At 35.2% G+C, this 18,934-nt stretch overlaps 1 protein-coding gene across 5 annotated transcripts in view; it reads right to left on the reverse strand.

Annotated features, from left to right (window-relative positions):
* The window catches only part of LOC126856885 (uncharacterized), a 312,768-nt gene extending 305,385 nt beyond the window's left edge, over nt 1-7,383 (reverse strand). For all 5 annotated transcript variants that reach the window (XR_007688422.1, XM_050605856.1, XM_050605855.1 and 2 more), the window contains exons 1-2: nt 6,993-7,383; nt 6,202-6,737 (exon numbers count right to left, since the gene is read on the reverse strand). The gene's annotated coding sequence lies outside the window, so the exon portion shown is untranslated. The remainder of the gene's footprint in view (nt 1-6,201; nt 6,738-6,992) is intronic.
* Nucleotides 7,384-18,934: the final 11,551 nt, after the last annotated feature.

Here is an 18,934-nt window from a genome sequence, read left to right on the forward strand (position 1 = left end):
AGTATATATTGTTAGAGATTTGGTGGCGACTTTTCATAGATCGACCGGACTAATTAATATTTAATTTTGAGATACGAATGCAATTTTTCAAATTTTATATGCGCGCAAAAGTTGTAAAGTATCTCGATAGTAATATCTTTTATATCGTGATATTCTTATGTTAGCAGAGATTTTATAAACTTAATTTAATTTTTCCATTAAATTTATTTCGTTAAATTAGATTTTTTCTGGAGATAAGTATTAATAATCGCTATTATTAATTATTGCGGAAATAACGATAGTTATGGTTCCGTATCGATACGCTTTCCTATCGATAATTTCAGAGAACAAAAATCTCGCAGATGTAATTTACGCAGTTGAAATAAGATACCGAACGCACGCGCGCGCTAAATGACGCCAATAACTCATTTATTGAGAAAAAATTGACTCGTCCCGTTTCTCACATCCGGACGTTCCATTACCGATCCATTCGTTTGTTATTCGTTGCCTGTTGCGGCATGGGTCAATGCGTTACGCGCGGCGTATTAACGCACGTGTAATACGATTCGGAGTTATTTTACCCGTCGACCGACCGAAATCCAGATTGACCATATGCAGGGTTGAGCGCATGACGGTTATAATTAGAACGTGTAAAAAAATATACACGCCGCGATGTAAGCTGATAATATGACGGATGGTGTATCGTTGACGCATCGCGTATTTTCCGATGATCTATCGATATTTGATTTTTCATTATGGAGTTGCAAGAATATACAATGTCATTCATAAATTTCTACATATTATAAAGGAATAGGTGTTATCCATTTTATTATTTTTAAAATGGCGTTAAATATTAACAGCAAATAGTAAAATATTCAGTTATTTTTTGATGTAGCTCCAATTGTATAGTATACTCAAATATTAAAACTGACTCCAGACCAGTTTTAAATTTTAAAACATTATTGTCATATATGTTCTTGCTACAAGTTTATACATAAAAGTAAATAATAAAATATTTACAAAACATATATAAACTTTTATTATTCTTCGTGGTAACTCTTCTCGTATTTATTTATTTACAATTACAAATATGAGTGGCAGTAAACAATGTACAAAATGTAATTGTGAAATTATACACGAATATTATATTATTGGAACGTAATATTACTAAAAATTATGATAATGATACGAGACATGAACAATAGTATTATTTTTAATAAAGTTGTATATAAAGCAACGGTTTTGTTATGACAATTTCAAGAAAATAATTCCTGCAAGAGAAACAGACATTATAATATCACTTCCGTTGCAATCACAAATCTATCGAACAGTGAATAATCGGACAAAGCAAATTTACATAATAAACATCGAAAAATTATCACAAAAATCATAAAGATAAAGATATATTCATTTAATTAAATAAAAATCAATAATACAGAATTAAAAGTATGTTATAATCACAGATATCATAGCAAAAAAAAAAGAAAAAAAATATGAAAGAACGTAAAAAGGAAAACTACAGAGTCGGAGAATGTTTCTCCGCAAAGATGCATTAAGAGATCAAAAAGACTAAGACAAAGTGAAGAAAGATTATAGAACAAAACGTGAAGAAACCTACTCGCGGCCATAGCTTGAAATTTTACAAGCGTCCATTAACCCCATGCAAAGCTGAATATGTTGTGCGAAATGGTAGAGATGTACCAAACGCGGGACAAATCGGACAGCTGTCAGGATGAACATGCACCGAGATCATAGCTCGACAAAAATTTCTGGCAAAGTAATCATCCGTTCAAAATCAGAGAAAACATTCAAATATACAGAGTAGTTCAAGATTATCACGAGAAATATTTTGAAAATAGAAAAAAAGGATCTTTTGATTCTGAAATCGGTACATATATATATATATGTGTATTTGAAATGTTTATGAAATTTTTTCCTTTCGTAATTTTTCTTCATGCATTAAATCTTCCTGAATGCTAATTTTATTTATCGAATCTGCGATCGATTCTGGAAGGCTTTCTTTTTAAAGAAATTTCTTATTTATTTTTTCAATATTTTATTATTCAGTATTATTTATATTTTAATAATCAAATTTTCAAATTACGATCATACAATAAATAAAGCTGCATATAGACAAATTCCGCTGAAACTCGTATCCAGTCAACCATCGACAAAGTAACCCCCACGCGAGCCAAAGTCAATAGGTAATATTGCCTGTTTAGAGCAAGCCAGCCGGCCGTGGAGAATGCTCCTTGTTCAAAATGAAACGCCACACCATCCTCCCCTCGCATTTCAGTTCCTCTTTCGTTCGATCGTCGCGTCTGTTTGTGTATTCCATAAATTTTGCGCCACTAATTATAATATATATGTAAACAATGTCGTAAAGTAATAGCGTTGATTATTATAAATTGATATCTAATAAAATTAATGCACAAGAAAAAATAATAAAAGAATTACGCGCGCGAATAATTTTTAATTATATATTTGTGTGTGTGTGTCATCGCTATGACATTTCATGATCGTAATATTTAATTACCTTCAATAAATGCTTTCAATTCTTATGCTATATTTGCACATATGTCAAGTTTCCAAATTTATAATTAATATTAATTATCAAAAATATAGAAATAATGATTAAATAATGATAAAATTTCAATACCCTGAAGAATGCTGAAAAAATTTTTATCGACAATGAGTTGTATAGCGACGCAAGTTTATATTTCGACTATTTTTATATTTTTAGGAGAAATCAATTATCTTTTTGTTTTGATAAATAAATTCAACAAATTCCATTGTAATATATGTTATAATTCTGTAGAAAAAAAAGAAAAAAAATATTATATTATAATAATAAAATATCAGACCTCGGTCATTTATCTAACTGTCTGCAATCATTGAGTTTTTATCTATTCACAATATAATCTCTTAAAAAATTTTGATATTGTAGAAAATGTGATAAATATGTATCAGATAATTTTCGTATACATTATTATTCTCATTTTATTTTTATCTCTTACCTTCTTTTTTTATTGTAAAAGAGTTTATACACATAGATTATTTCATAGCGACTGCTTGCAAGGCCTCTTTGTTAAAAAATATATACACCCCATAAAGCCGCGTAGTTCTTGCGGTGAGAAATATTACTTAAGTGCGCGAGCGGCTTAAGTAACGTACTACATCTTTTAGTGGCATATCTTGGCCGAGTTTTCCAAGCGTGGGCAACTTTCTTTAAAAGCGCCCATTGTTAACATGACCAAACATTAATCCGACCTGGGCCGGGGTTAGATGCTCAATTAGAAAATTCCTTCGCGAGGTGAAAAGTCGCGAAGAGAAGACCAACCTCTATTTCTAGTCGTCTCATCTCGGAGAAGCTTCTCGCCGTACTCAACGAATGGAACTTCTTCGAGAACAAGTGATTCGTCTCTGCTCTTTCTTACGCTTCTCTCCCAGTGTCGTCTCAACGACATTCGCGCGACTCACAGTCGTCTCGCTTTCAACACAGTCTCGGATTTTAAACGAAGACCGCGAAAATGGAAAGAGACACACGGTGGAGCACCTCGCTGAAATTAGAGTAGGTCCTCCCCTAGATCTGAAGAGCCTGGTTCAGCGCACTCATCAGCGATGCGACCTCTCCAATTTTCGCCGGCTCTTCTCTATACCGTGATTTCATCCTCCCTCCCCCCACCCTTTGCCTATCATCTCTCTATCACCTGCATTCGTTTCCCTATCTTTGCCTATCGATTACTACCGCGATTCCACACTGTTCCGAATATAAAGCCGCGATAAAATAAATAATTGTCAGTATGTTTTACGGCCGATATAGTAATTTTTAGTGCAATCTCCAATAAACTGTGTATATTTCGCAATATATAAATAGTGATATGTTATATGTTGTGCCGAATATTTCATTGATAAGGAGTCGAATGTGCATATTAAGTTATATTAGTACGACTATACATCGCTATACGCTATGTGCCGCGAGCAATGAAGCAATATACATCGGAATAAATTATAATAGTCTACCGTATCAATTATCCGTGATTATATATTGTTTCTCACATATTCCGCATTACTATTTTGCTTCAAAATAATCCGCGATATGTTATATTACGTGAAATATTACATGCACGATATGACATTAAATATACCTTGTAGCAAGTCATATTATATTCAATATATCTTGTAATTTTATGCACTTTGCAATGAACTAACTTGTGATATACTAACTGAAGATATTTTGAAATAAGTTCACGATAGCTTACCGCGAATGTTCTTGCGGTTAAACATAGTTTCGAATATATTTCGCTTTAGGCTATCTCAAAGTTATCAGATGTTCTTTATACTAACAATAAGGCATTTCATGAAAAAAAAAATGATAAATTTTATATATATATATATATATATATATATATATATATATATACTTCGCAATATAAAAATTACGAATATATTTTACCAAATAAATCATTTTTTGCTTCAAATATATTTTGCGATATCTATTACGCCAAAAAAAATGAAAAACTTTTAAAAATAATATTTTTAATGAATTTGTAAAAAATGATATATTTTATTGCCATAAAAAAAGCATTGCACGAGCGAAATATATTTCGTACTAAATTATTTCGATAACCGATATTGCTTCAAATGGGAATCGTGACAAATTTTGCCTATGGCAAAGTAATTCCTGTGATTTTTGCCCGAATATAATTTGCAAAAAATTGTTCTCTTCTAAATAAATATTACATTCAATATGCTATGTCCATCGAATGCACTACTATGCTTTAAATGATCCCGATACAACAAATACAGCCAATGCGGCAACCAACCTCAGCTCGAATATATTTCGCATACATCACGAACACGATCGGTGGAGCGGAAACGCAAGCGCAATTAATAGAACGGCTGGAAATATTCCGTTGATATGAATCCCTCGTTATACCGTGCATTAATTCTTGCCGCTCCTCTTTCAGTGAAGGGCAAAGAGGATGGGGGGAGGGAAGGGGGCAGAAAAGAGGAAACACCGAGACATGACGAGAGGACGGAGCGGCTGCTGCACTCCATGACTCGTAGCGAGTGACTGCACTCTCCAAGATGTTGACGTTTAAGCGCCTACTTGAAGAGGTGGTCTTCTTCAACGAAATCGTGTCGCATTCTCCTAACCTTACACGGAAGCTGCGCCAGACTAACGATCTTTTCGTCGAGTAGCCGAATATACAGCGCATCGTTTTTATCTCGCGAGTGCTACATTCTGCGACGATATCGTACCGCTTGATATCGTAATTAAATTCGTTACAATAGATTGAAATTATCTTTATTTAGAATTTAGTTTTAATGCGGTTTATCTTGGTTTATAATATTAAATGATTATTACATATTGCAATATCTTTTAAATAATATTTAATACTAATTTACGATAAATGTGTCATGTAAGGATCCAAATTAAATAATTTTTTAATATAATTTTAAAAAATTAAATTAAAAAATCAAATTTTAATATAATTTAAGAAAAATATAATTTTACTTTTTTTCCTCTCTTTCTCTAAACATATAAAAATATTTAGAAATATAGAAATAAACGTTTATATACGTTCAATCTTTATTCAATTTTTGCTAATTAGTAGCAACATTTTCAATAGCAAATATACAAATATAATTTATTATTAATAGAATGCAGAATATTGAAACATATATTTGCAATCTGCATGTATTATTAATATCTCTAGGAATATCTATTTTATATTTGCACAGTATCCATTTACATGACAAACACATACATTGCATAAATGTGAATATTACAGTTCTATAATTATAGCAATTATAGAAACGCTATATAATTGTACCGAGCAATATGGATGCATTGAATAATCCGATAATCATTGGAAAAAGCAGACATTATACGCATGACAATTCCAATATCGGTATAATGTAATTACGAAACGAAAAAAGTGAATAAAAACGTAATCAACCGCAATATTAAACAACACTCTGCCGAATTTTAGTTAAAAATTTATTAAAATTAATATAATTATTAAAGTATTAATATAATTATTAAAAGATATTTTATTTCAATAAAATTCCAATAATTATTACTTCGCTTTATTTCGAATAATAAGAATGTAAAAAAAGATAGCCGATATTGGTTTAATGTTAAATATATGTAATACATATAAATCTTTGTCTAAAATTGAGCGTAATGTCGCGTAAAAGATTTTTTGGACTCACCCAAATTCGCTGACTGGATGTCGTCGCAAACGTGGAGCCTTCTAGCGATGTCCACAACACGCTGCTTCATGATCGGTCAGATCATCCCCCTTCTTCCGCAACACTCTCATCCTGTGCAGATACATCGCTGGAGATCCTTCGGCAACTCTCGCCAACCGGTTAGCACTCGCGAATTTGCGATCGTCGCTTCCGCAAAATTATCGAATCGTGCGCGCGATCCCGGCCGGTCTGAACAAGGCGGGAATTCGAATATGGTCGCCCGACGCTGTAACAGAGCGGCTCACTTCACGCGCTTCGCGCCATCATTTCGGAATAATTTAACGTAGCGCCCCGAAATATGCAACGTAACTCTCGAGTTCGCGTAAAACAACAAACAACTCGCGAAAGTCTTCCAAATAAACGCGACGTACTATTTATCCACTCGAATGCTTGTACCACGAAACGCGAATAATCACACGAAAATCCCGAAGCTTCGTATTCCGAAACGAACAATCACACGAAAATTCCAAACTTTGACGCGTAATATGTTGGCTGTTCTGTAATAAAGAAAAAAAAATCAAGTTAATTGAAAGTACGATAATAATATGATTAATAATTGTTGCTGCCATCTTGATTCGTTACGCAACACTTACGTTCACTTTAATTGATCGAATTCGATAGAAGTGCATGCTCGAATAACTTGTCAGTGTCATCGCGAAAATACATAACGAGACATAATCACGAAGCGAAAGAAATCGAAAGCGTCCTCCGAAGAGATTTTCTCAAAGGAAAAATTTCAAAATTATCCATACCTTTTTTATGCGTTGCATTCCACAGACGGGTGATGCTCCGAATGATGACGGACAACTTCACTGTCGACACAGTCACTACAAATTCGCGAATATCGTCGCGGGCGCGAATCACGTGACACTCAAAAGATAGCTCCGCTCCCCCTCCCTCCCGCGGCATAACCGACCATTTACAAAATTCCAAAATTCGATCGAGAAACAAACTTTTCGAATTCGCAAATTCATATAGTCGAATCATACGCGAAAATATGGGCTATTAATATCGATATCGTGATGCGAGAGCACGAAGCCCGAGCGCGCAATGCCGCGTTGATCGCGATTTCGCGGGCTTCTTCTACTCCTCCTTCTCTCCGCGACGAGAAGAGCGCCAACACGTACAAGAGAGATGCGCGCGTCCCGGCGGCTGCGCGTGTACTACACTCACTGCTCACTGCCTTATGTGCTCCGTTCCCCTTCCCAAATATTCTCCCACTCCGACGACTGCCGTATGACGCGACGCGTACGGGACTCTCTACCCCGTCATGCTCTTGTTTTGTTTATCTCTCGTTATTGTCTGACTTACACACGCGGTCCCTCTCTATTTCCCAAGTTGTTTTTTTCCTAAATTCCTTCGACAACGAGCATACCGTGTGCGTGCGTAGTTGCGGCGAAGGTTCGATTCGCGATCGCGATAAAACGGACAAATAACTGCTTCGGAATGAAAACGAAAAAACTATCATTTGTCTTTTACCGTATTTGCTACGAAGCGATGTGTGAAAGAGAAAAATATCTCGAGTTTTTTTTCGCCTTGATGTACAATTTGCTATCGCGCTTTATTTAACGCACTAATTGACGACATAATATTTGTCGGTTATAGAAAATATCTGTGCGTTCGAAAATCTAGTCATCGGAGTACAATAACATATGCTTGACCAATAGAGAGCAAAAAAGTCCTCTCTCCTGATTGGTCGATCGAATGTTAATCTATCGGAATAGGTTTTCGAACGCAATTATACGCGTTGACGTGCCTGCAAAAAAAATGTAAAAAACCAACTTCAAACCGACGCGCAGTGACGACATGATGCAATACGTTGTATTTCCGAGCATCATCGAAGCATCGGCTAATTAATGTCGTGTATCACGATTAATCGAGAAATTAGCTCGACTTTTATTTCCGGGCCGCATGATATGCAATAATATATACAGAATTTGTTTTGGGAACTCGACGCGAATAAATGAAGTTACAAATGTCGAGCGACACAGTTGATCGCGATCGCGAATATTAATACGACGAAAATTCAGCAATCAATTTGAAACTTTAAATGCGTATAAGATTCTCTCTCGCGAAAAGTGTTAAATAATTTTGTCAAGTATTGGAGCCAACAACTATGAGTCACTCGACGAGTTGGACAACAAAACGAGTAAGTACCGGCTGGCATTATTACATATTTGTTACCTATAATTTTACATTAATAACGATTGAGGTATATGTGCTCGTAATCTCAGAAATTGTATTTTTGCTATGGATTTGCTTGCTCTCTGAAAAACAGAGCAGAAAAGTGGTGGCGATTCAATTAATGAATAAATTAGTTTATTATATATATTTCTGTAAATATATATATAAATTGCTTATTTATTATAAAAATATATAATTCTTAAAAAAAAATTTTCTTTTTTTATATTGAATTTAACTGATATATCAAATATGCCAAATATAATATTAATAATATCTTTATTGCAAATTAAACTGTTAATACGACGTAAAGATACATCTTTGTTAATAAACAATTAATTTGATCAAATGTTTATGCTATTATTTACAGTAATTTTTCAACAATTCTAAAAACATAAAAACACTATTTTTTAAATTTACTTTTATTTAATATTACTGATTATGTATTACTGCTTTTGAAAAAATTATATTCAGATCTTTTTCTGTGATATTATATTGAAAAGAATATCAATAATCATTGCGAAATTACATTGTAAATTTAAGAAACTACAATAGAATATATTTCAGATTAGATTAGCATTAGATTATCTACCGTTTATGCGATAAGGATATACAATATATGGGCACCTCTCGCGAAGGGTCTGTTACGTGACCTCCAGATTTTCCGCTCAAATATCATCGAGCCTTTCCTTTCTTGCATACCCAGACCGATAGACGTCTCGACATGCATTTTACACACATCTGCGCGGAAAAACGTGAATCTCGTCTCGTCTCACGTCAACGATGTAAGATGCGCTTTGCAAACGGTCGAATCCCATGTAAAATAAATTCCGCATCCAGGTGTGATTTTCCGCAAATATCACTCATCGTATTTCCTTGGTTTATTTTATTCGCGAATACGAGAAATTGTTTTTCAACAATAATAACTTTTCCTAACGTTACGTTACAAAAATATATATTATTATCTGTTACAAATTATTTAAAATTAATACGAAATTGATAATAATGAAGAAATGCGTTTTATTCTCCGATCTTTTTACAAAATAAATGTTATTTTTGATAAAATTAACGGTTTTTTTTTTTAATGTTAATAAAATCAGTGATGAAAATATCAAAATAGATTCCAAAAATATTTATTTTATATTTATTCTCGCGCATCTAATAACTTTGGCAGCGATAGTTTCCCAATGTAACTGCGCTACCAATGTGCCGGAAACAATAACGGAATGAAAATTATGAGATGCGATATGAAACCGAGCGGCGCGATAGTCTCATAACGAAATCCGTCCGTAATTGAAGAAGACAATGTGAACGAGACCTTAAGGAATCAATGGGGTTCGCGATACGCGTATGTTATATATGCGAGAGTACCATGAGGAGAGTAGCTGGAATATGTATCTAAGTACATATATGGAGTATCGAACGTGCCCTTGAGGGATATAGTACACGGCCGGGCGGGTAGGCTAAAGACGATGGAGAAGGAGAGAGAATCGTGGAGATGGAAAAGGAAGGAAAAGACGATCGAGATTGAATTATGGCTCGCGGCTTAAACGCCGGATTCAAATCGATCTCATATATCACATTACCAGACACCTTTATTCTCCTTTCTGCGGTCGCATCTCGCCTCCGTTCCCGGGACACCCTATTGTTTTACCTCTGTCTCTCTCTCCTTTGCTCTCTCGTTATTCACCGCGCACGCAACCAGATATGAACGTTCGCGACGCATACGGAATAATGTGCGTTAAACTCTGGACAATGCATCTTGTTACACACAACGAACGGATAATTAAGTATAGTATCTTTCAATATCAATTTCAATAATTTTTTGACTTTGTTAATTTTTTAAATTAACTCGTGTTATTTTTAACTTCAAGCTTGCGCGTGTATTTTTTTATAAAATATTTCGAAACATTTTATATTTACAAAGATCTTTAGAACTTCTTGTTAGACTACGATATTTATACGTGTATGATGAAATTGCGCAATTATGTATTATATTTTTATAATTAATAAGTTGATAGAAAAATCATTTTCTAATATTATTCTTTCTCGTCAGTCTCGACTTTAAACTTATCGCTCATTAATCAGAAAGTTTCATTTGACGACGATAAATTTGTCGGAGAGTCTTACGCGTCGAGTATGAAGTTTTAAACTCATGGGGAAAAGAAGAATACAGATATATCTCGGAAATGAATGTGTCATCATATATCGGAGCCCACAGCTTTGTACTCATCGACGAACAGAAACAAAAGTTCACCGGATGGAAATATCGTTCGATACCTGTCAAATATAAACCTACCGTAACAAATGCCTTTTCCATTGTTCACGTACAGGCAAATACAAAATCTTCTTGGTCTCTTCTCTCTCTCCCACAATACAATATATTTGTAATAAAATTTAAAATAAAAAATAATTGAATAATAATAATATAATATTAAATAATATATATAACATAATGCAAAATTTTTAAATAAAAATATAATCAAATAATAATATAACTAAAGAAAATCTTGTGATAAACACAATTTATAATTTCTCGAATCTTATATATCATTACATTGAATATTCAGAAATATTGTTTTCATTGCATGGATAAATCGTAAATTATTATCGATTAAAAAAACAATATGACTCGCTTTTATTTATTTATTTATATATATTTTATTTGCCAATAATAATCTTAATAGTAATGCACGAAAAGTCAACTTATTATCAAACCTGATCATAATTCAACGCAATCACGCGCGTACCAACGGGCCAATTTTTCCACGCCGGACGCAGAAACTACCAAGAAGAATTCGCTATTACGTTGCAGCGGCCACCTCTCTTCTCTCCCGCACGCGCGATAATTTTCTCGTGTTTACGGTCTGTGAAACATCCTATCGTTTTTCTTGCCACCAGGCACGAAAAAAGAAAAATCCGTGACGTACGGAAACGCGAAAAAGAGCGGACGAAAAATTGAAGGGAAAAGCATACGAGACCGGAAACGTCGATCGCGTGCGTATCCGTGCGATACACGCTTCTACATTCGTGTGTATAAGTGTTGATGCAGGAATCGGATCGGATTGCGTTAATCGGCCGAGCGCGTGCCCATCAAAATCGATCGACGAATCGACTAGATTTGACGTCAAACACATTCGGTTTACTTGTATAAATCTACTGCTTACATTATTCGAGATGCAAGTTTTCACACGAGCGATGAGAAATAAAATCGAGATTGATCCGTGTTCGATCTTGTGTTTTAAAAAAGAGATGAGAAAAAAGACAAAAGGTGAAAGAAAGAGAAGGAGAGGTCTCAAAAAATATTTTATTATAAAATATAAAACTATACAAAAAATATTTACGGAATATAATCGATATGGCTCAATTTTAAAATGATGCGATCATTAAAATGTATTGTGTATTCCCTATACGCGCTTCAATACATTATTTTCTCGTTGCAGCCGCGTTTATCACACACGAGATTCGCGCTATGTAAATCCATAAATATTAAATGTCCTAATCAACGCTGTGTTTTATTTCCATTGAGACGTTTTATTGCTCGGTTGTACGCTCTCTTTGTCCAGCGTATATCTAGAAATAGCATGTTACATTAACGTCGCATACCAGATTTACACATCGATCGTGTAACGTATTCCTCCTTATCTTTATGCTTTCCACACGATCTTGTAAATCGGACCGGTATTGGAAAGGAGACTTCCTATTCCATATTCCGTTTTGTACTCTGTGGCGTCTGTCCGGCAAATACCTGGCTCGCGCGCGTGAATGAGTTTCGTTATGGGAAATTCTACAGTTGTCTCCAGTTGTATCGTCGCGTGTTAACGTTAGCGATGTCAAAATGCAGCTTAGTCCGCATGAAATGCGACTGGTCGGCTAGTATGTGAGGATTGTATGCAACAAATATAACTCCCGTCTCGCGCTTAATACTGTCACAGACTAAACACACGTTATCGTAAATGCAATTTGCTCAACATTGTTCGATAATTCGCGCATTTGCATACGCAAGGTTGAACGCAAAGCTCATCAGTCTGAATGAAGTCCTACGAAATTTCTACTTAGGCACTAAATACGTTTTCAAAGCTTCCGATGGAACATCAAATCTAGCCAGGTAACTTCTAAAACATAATACATTTTAGATATGCATGATAAATAAATAAAATATAATAATATATATATATTTCATTAACTGTGAAAAAGTATTCAAAGAGATATGCCTGCCATTTATGCCATTTCAACTAGCAAATTTTGCATACATACATAATATGCATTATTAGATCATGCTGATACAATAATCATATTGTCAAGATATCGTGTTTATTCGACATTTCCGCGATCGTACAATGTGACGCACGGTAATTAATCATCGTGAGCACTGAGGCAAATCATTGCAACGATATTGTTGCTGCGAGCAATATTGCGAACAATCATTTATAATACATTGGAGAGTGATGAATAATCAGTCACAAATAATCGGTTGAGCAATCATCATATACATCAGTATATTTGTCATGTTGTAATTACTACTCGAATAATTTCACAAACATAATGCTCAGTTCGCGATGCAACACTAATAATTATCGTCATCGAGTTCAAATAATTTCTAATTTCAAAATAAATTACGTTGATAGAAATAAGTTAAAAGCACCATTTTTAGAAAAGAGAAATCACTCATCTATCGAAAAAAATATGACGAATTCATTTCTAAACACAAAAGATGCACAAAGAGAATTACTATATAAAAGTAAAATGTTTTAACTAATTCAAGTAAAATATGAAGATTAAAGTAAATTAATTTGTGTAATTAAACTTTTTAATAGAATTAATTTAAATGAAAATACAATCTCCCAAAAAATGTATATTATTTTAAAAGTAGAAAAAAAATAAAAAATTTCTAATATTCTTTTTTTATTTTCTATATTCTATTAAAAGTGTATTTTATTAAAAATTCAATTATTGCTAATTAATTGTTTTGATCTTTATTTTTTAATTAAATTATTTCATGTTTTACTCTTGAAGAGATGAATATATATAAAATGTGTATAGAATTGTACACATAAATATATATGTGTATATATTTATACATATATACATATTTTTAAAATTATAAAATAATAGAATAATAAAATAATATTTTATAAATTATAAAATAATAAAAGACAGATCTTTTTCTTAGATTAGGATTCCCAGACGTTGTGCTAGATCTTTGAAATATCTCGTAAAAAATTTCGTAACCTGATTTCTGGCTGCGAACTTTTTGCTCGATTCGCTGCAGTGGTTTAAGAAAACTCGCGCTTTGCCGATTTTCTTACCCTCGAGTGTCTTTAAATTCTTGCATCGCCAGTGTCGTAATCCGTAAAATACGCGTGGCGCAAAGACGTTCGACAATTTGCCAGAAACTAAGACTTACACTGAGACTCTCTAATGACAAAGAGAACTAGGGAACGCGCGAGCTTTTTGATCGCGAACTCGAATCACCGAGTTCACACAGATTTTGCGCATTCACACATCAATTCCTTCCATTTCGCCCCGAAAGGCTGACTTATCGGCGCGTTTTTGATTCCTCGCATTTCGTTTTTCTGCTGTGAATTTTGCGGAAATGAATTGGAGTACGTATGCACGATCGGTGTACGAATATAATCCCGATTGCCGCTGATAAACATCGTTTTGATTTAGACAATCGAATAAGCACAGTCGCATGTCGTAATCGACGATTGGAAAGAAAAAATTTGAAATTATAGAATAAAATTTATTCTAAAAAAAACTGTGTCTGAAAAATTTTCTCATTTCCTTAATTTTAATCTACACAATGCAAATAACACTTGGAATTTTTTATGGCATTTTGAAGTCATTATATTTTCATGTAGAAACTACAATTTACATAGCAAAATAAAAGTCCTTTTTAAAATTCACAGAGAAGGAATTAAATCTGATATCTATATTTTTTCTATTAAAATAAAACATTGTTTAATTACATTTAAAGATTATAATATCCGCAAGATTTTTTTTCTTCTCTTAAGCGAATAGTTGATATAATAATCTCGCGTATTAAGAATACCACAAAGATCTGGCGAACCGTGCTTTCTCGTAATACGGATCATCTCAATAAGGACGATTATGAAGGACGACCGCTTAATAGGTCGAGCTTGGATTAAAATCGTGCAAGTAAGTCCTTTGTCTCGCGCGATATAATGATGTGAAGGAGAAAATATAGCGGCAAAGAGACCGAACGAGAGCATTAGCGTTGCAGCGGCGCGACCCTTTACTACGCTTTTCGCTGTATTATTCCGCGCGAAACGGATGCGAGGAGGCATCGCTACGTTCAATGCAATTTCTCCACGAGGCGAAAACATTATTCGTTGTTTTCGCTGGCAGGATCTAAAGGGGTGGGTTGCGGTGCTCTGTACACGAGGAGAGAGCGAACAGCTCTCGACGAATGTACGCTCGGATGTCTGCGGTCGGAATTGCATCGTCGACTTTTTCAACTAGTCTACAAATTGCTGCCTCTCGAGAACGTACATACATACGTCGAGCGATTATACAAATTGTAACTTCAACCTCCGTATCTTAGGTATACGGAGATTTATACATTGACTTTTATTACGAACGAAAGCAATATCTATTTATAATCTGTTTTTTTTTTCATCTGACCTTATGAGTAAGAAATTTATAAGTCCTTAAAATATTTTTATAGACTAAAATATACTAAAATATACAATCGTGCGATGAAACGCAATCATTTAATTGCGTATCGAACGTAGTTGAGTGCTGCATCGCCCCGAAGTAATCCTATATCCTAGAAAATAATTAATCTACAACGATACGCGAATAATTACACAAATTACACATTCCACGATGAAAGAGCCTATATCTTTCGTAGACTAGTTCGCATGCGTATTTACAAGGTGTAAGCCTTGTAGATCGAAATATTACAGCCGGGTCTGCTTAGTACTAAGCTACCTAGGTAAGAGCTATATCGGGTAAAGGGGTGACAACGAAGGTTGCCTTTGTTTGACTGGAGTGCGCGCGTTTCACCAGCTCGAAGTGGCAGTAACGACGAGGTAGAAAGAGACAGAGATAGACAGAGGGTGGCGATCTCACGTGTGTATGCTGCCCGCGCACTTCTGAACGCAGCAAAGGAGAAGGAAGGGTTGAAGAGCGCGCGCGCATATATGTGTGAGTGTACATGCGTAATAAAAAGAATACCGCTACGTGATAGACAGTCGGTGTCAGCCATGTGTAGCTCTAACGTTTTATTTATCAGCGCTGATGACTTCGCCGTCCTCGTCTTCACCGAGGGTCGCGATTTTTTTTTTCGGGGTGGAAGCTTTAAAAGAAGTCCGCTCGTCGTCGCAATCAGGATCGCAACCATGTCCGCGTATTCATGCTCCTGGTATTCTCTTGTCTACCCGCTACCCATTAGCGTTTCCGAGGATATTTAGACCACGAAATGTTGAATTGCGACTTTCGTCGTGTTAACATGTCGCAGTCGAAATGTTCTCCTTTTGTCACTCACCGAGTATTGACAAAGGCGTTGTAAAGGGGATGATTAAATTACACGTCTAGTCAGAAAAATACCCCGGTGGGGAGAATTTGATGATAAGCAATCTCTCTCTAAAAAGGAAAAATCTTACATAATATGACATTTTCATTCCATTCTGTATTTATCTCGCGATTGAAATTATATAGATACAATCGAGACACTATTGTTAAAATAATAAATAACATCTGTATTTCAAAATTTGCGATCCAAAGTTTAAATAATATGATTTTTCGGGTATATTTTAAGCTTGAATATTAGCAGAAATCAAAAGACGAAATTATAATTTGATCGAGTTTTCTAAAAAGGCGGTAGAAATTCTCGTATCGACTTCTTTCCAATTCTTGACAATTCCACCTTGACGGAACTTGCATCATCGGACTGCAATAATTCGCTGACATCTCCCACTTTCGCGATATACCCAACCATCTAGCGCGGCACCCCTGAAAAATATCGTCAAGACGGCGTTGAAATATTACACTGTGTCACACCGCAAGAATTGCTGCGCCGTCGACGGTAATCTACCGCTGTCTCTGTACGCGAGCGACGATTCGTATTGCTCGCACGAAGAAAACTCTAGGGCAGGTGGCGGTGACATTAAACTCTAGGGCAGGTGGAACTTTGTCGATGAATATAGCAAACTATCCCGATATATCGTCGCTGCATATTCGATTTAATTCGCATTAATTCTGGATATGATATACGCTCATTTCCGACCGCGTGTGTCGATATATCATTGTCTTTTAACTAATTTTTGAGCTTATCGCGCGCTTTTTATCGACAATAAATCTGTTCAAAATCGCGTATCTCTTACTAAATATATATTGATTTGGAAACTATCCTTGTAGTAAAACGAGCGTGAAATTACGCGTGTTCACACACATAATTATTTCGACCAATAATTGCTTGATTAAATTCTCACCGTGTAGCAACGATACCTTATACTACTATAATCATCCGCCGCACAGTTGTGATTCTTGGCAATCTGCCAATGGACGCACGTGTGCGTGTATATAGGATATTATACTCGCGTTGTAACAAATTTATCACTCTAACTGACATGATATCCCTACAAGAGAATCTTGGCATTAAATCAAATTATCAATTAATCTACTAACACTCATTTAAATAATATGTCCGCTAAATATTCGACTACACGATTATCCAAAATTTAAGTAATTTTTAAACTCTTTTTTTCATGAAAAAAATAAAAGATATTTAAAACATAATCTATGATAAAAAGACAACACTTTAAATATTATTAGTTATAAATAAAAAACACTAAAATTATTATAGTTATAAAAGGAAAAAAGATATTAATGATAATTTAATAATAAATTATTATACGCTATATTTTATTGAGGATTATACTATTTAATATTCGATTATCATGTCAATATAAATTAGATCAAGTCAATGGAAACTTTTAAATAACGATATTCATCGTCTTATTTCAATCTTCGAAAGGGCGCATTGTACTTAATATATGCGTTATCGCAATCGGTTTGAGGGCTATCGGAAGTAAGTAGGGCATGTCTCTCTCAGCTCTCGCGCGAGATATCCAGAAGTTCGTATTGCTCCAGAGTGGGTTATCTCAAAGGCAACATCTCCATGCTAGTCACGGGAAATGACTCTCGCAATCTTTTCGCTGAATGCCGGTTGGCAGCCGGCGCGGGCCGAGTGGACCTCCAGCAGATATTAAATGAAAACATCGGGGGGCAGCCTCTCTTACGCTTCCGCGGATCCATCTAATATTTGCACAGATACATATCGCAAAGAAACTGTGTCTGCGGCTCCGCTCTTTTTTTTCCCTTCTTTTACCTTCTCGAGATACTGCACAAGAAAGCCGCGCACGTCTGCGTTACAGAGGCGGATCTTTATGAAAATTAACGAAACAAACTTTCGTCTCTTACCGAAAGACTTCGTGGTATAATTTTATTCAAAAACAATTATTAATAATTTAAAGTTATATATTATGTAGAGAATATAAGAGACGATACTGCTGGAGGTCTCTAAAGTTACTATTCATGATTCACGAAATACTATCATCGCCCCTGTTATATCGCCAATCTCATTCAGTGCTTTCAGAAGCGAGAAAAACGCGGTAATGTCGCGAGATGCGAACAGAGATCCAGAGAAATCGCATGAGACCCGAGTGAGATACGCCTTGAAATAATCTCGCCATTTCGCCGTCTTCGTGACCAAACGACCCGTTACCGACTCTCCTTCCTCGCCAGATAGAGAAAGAGAAGAGAGACGAGTAGATTTTATCGCTATCAATTTACAATACGACTGGCGCATCGCCCGCTCGCGCGCCACACCGCACTTTATGATCTTGCTTTTCCGCGAGCTGCGCCGAACAGAGATCTTATCTAGCCGCTTCCCGATTATTCCCTCACCTAGAGAGGCCCTTTACTAATTCACACGATTTTACGAAGCCTATTGTCCGCTCGGACGACGGTGAGGCTTACGTCAATGGATGCTGCATCGAGTATCCTCTTGGCCTACCAATCCTTCCATTCTCCGCTTCTCTTCTCTTCCTTGCTCCGAATCCCTTTAGACAACGATGATAGACTTCAAATCCCGAAGCAATCAGATTTAACTCCTATCTCCAAACTCCCATTAGTCCATACGGTTGAACGGCCTCCGTTGCTGTTTCCGTGCGAATCAAAATTATAAGCGGATTTAAGAAGCAGTCTTGAGAGTTCTTCTTCGATAGTTGCAAAATCTGTAACAATGCCATTAAAACGAACTTTAGCTTTGACATAAAATGTGCATTTTCCGAACTTGCAGGTTTCTATCGTGAAGTATTTCAAGTAAAATAAAATCACCGAAAAGGCCTTAAGGCTGCTATGAATATTTTAATGGGAGAACTCTGCAAGTGCCTTGAAAAATTTTTTGAGAATCAGGAATATTTATTATAAGCAATTAAAAATTTAAATTATGAAATAATAAGAAAATGATTTTAAATTTCTT

This window comes from Cataglyphis hispanica, chromosome 20 (assembly GCF_021464435.1).
Source record: "Cataglyphis hispanica isolate Lineage 1 chromosome 20, ULB_Chis1_1.0, whole genome shotgun sequence".
NCBI classification, from domain to species: domain Eukaryota; kingdom Metazoa; phylum Arthropoda; class Insecta; order Hymenoptera; family Formicidae; genus Cataglyphis; species Cataglyphis hispanica.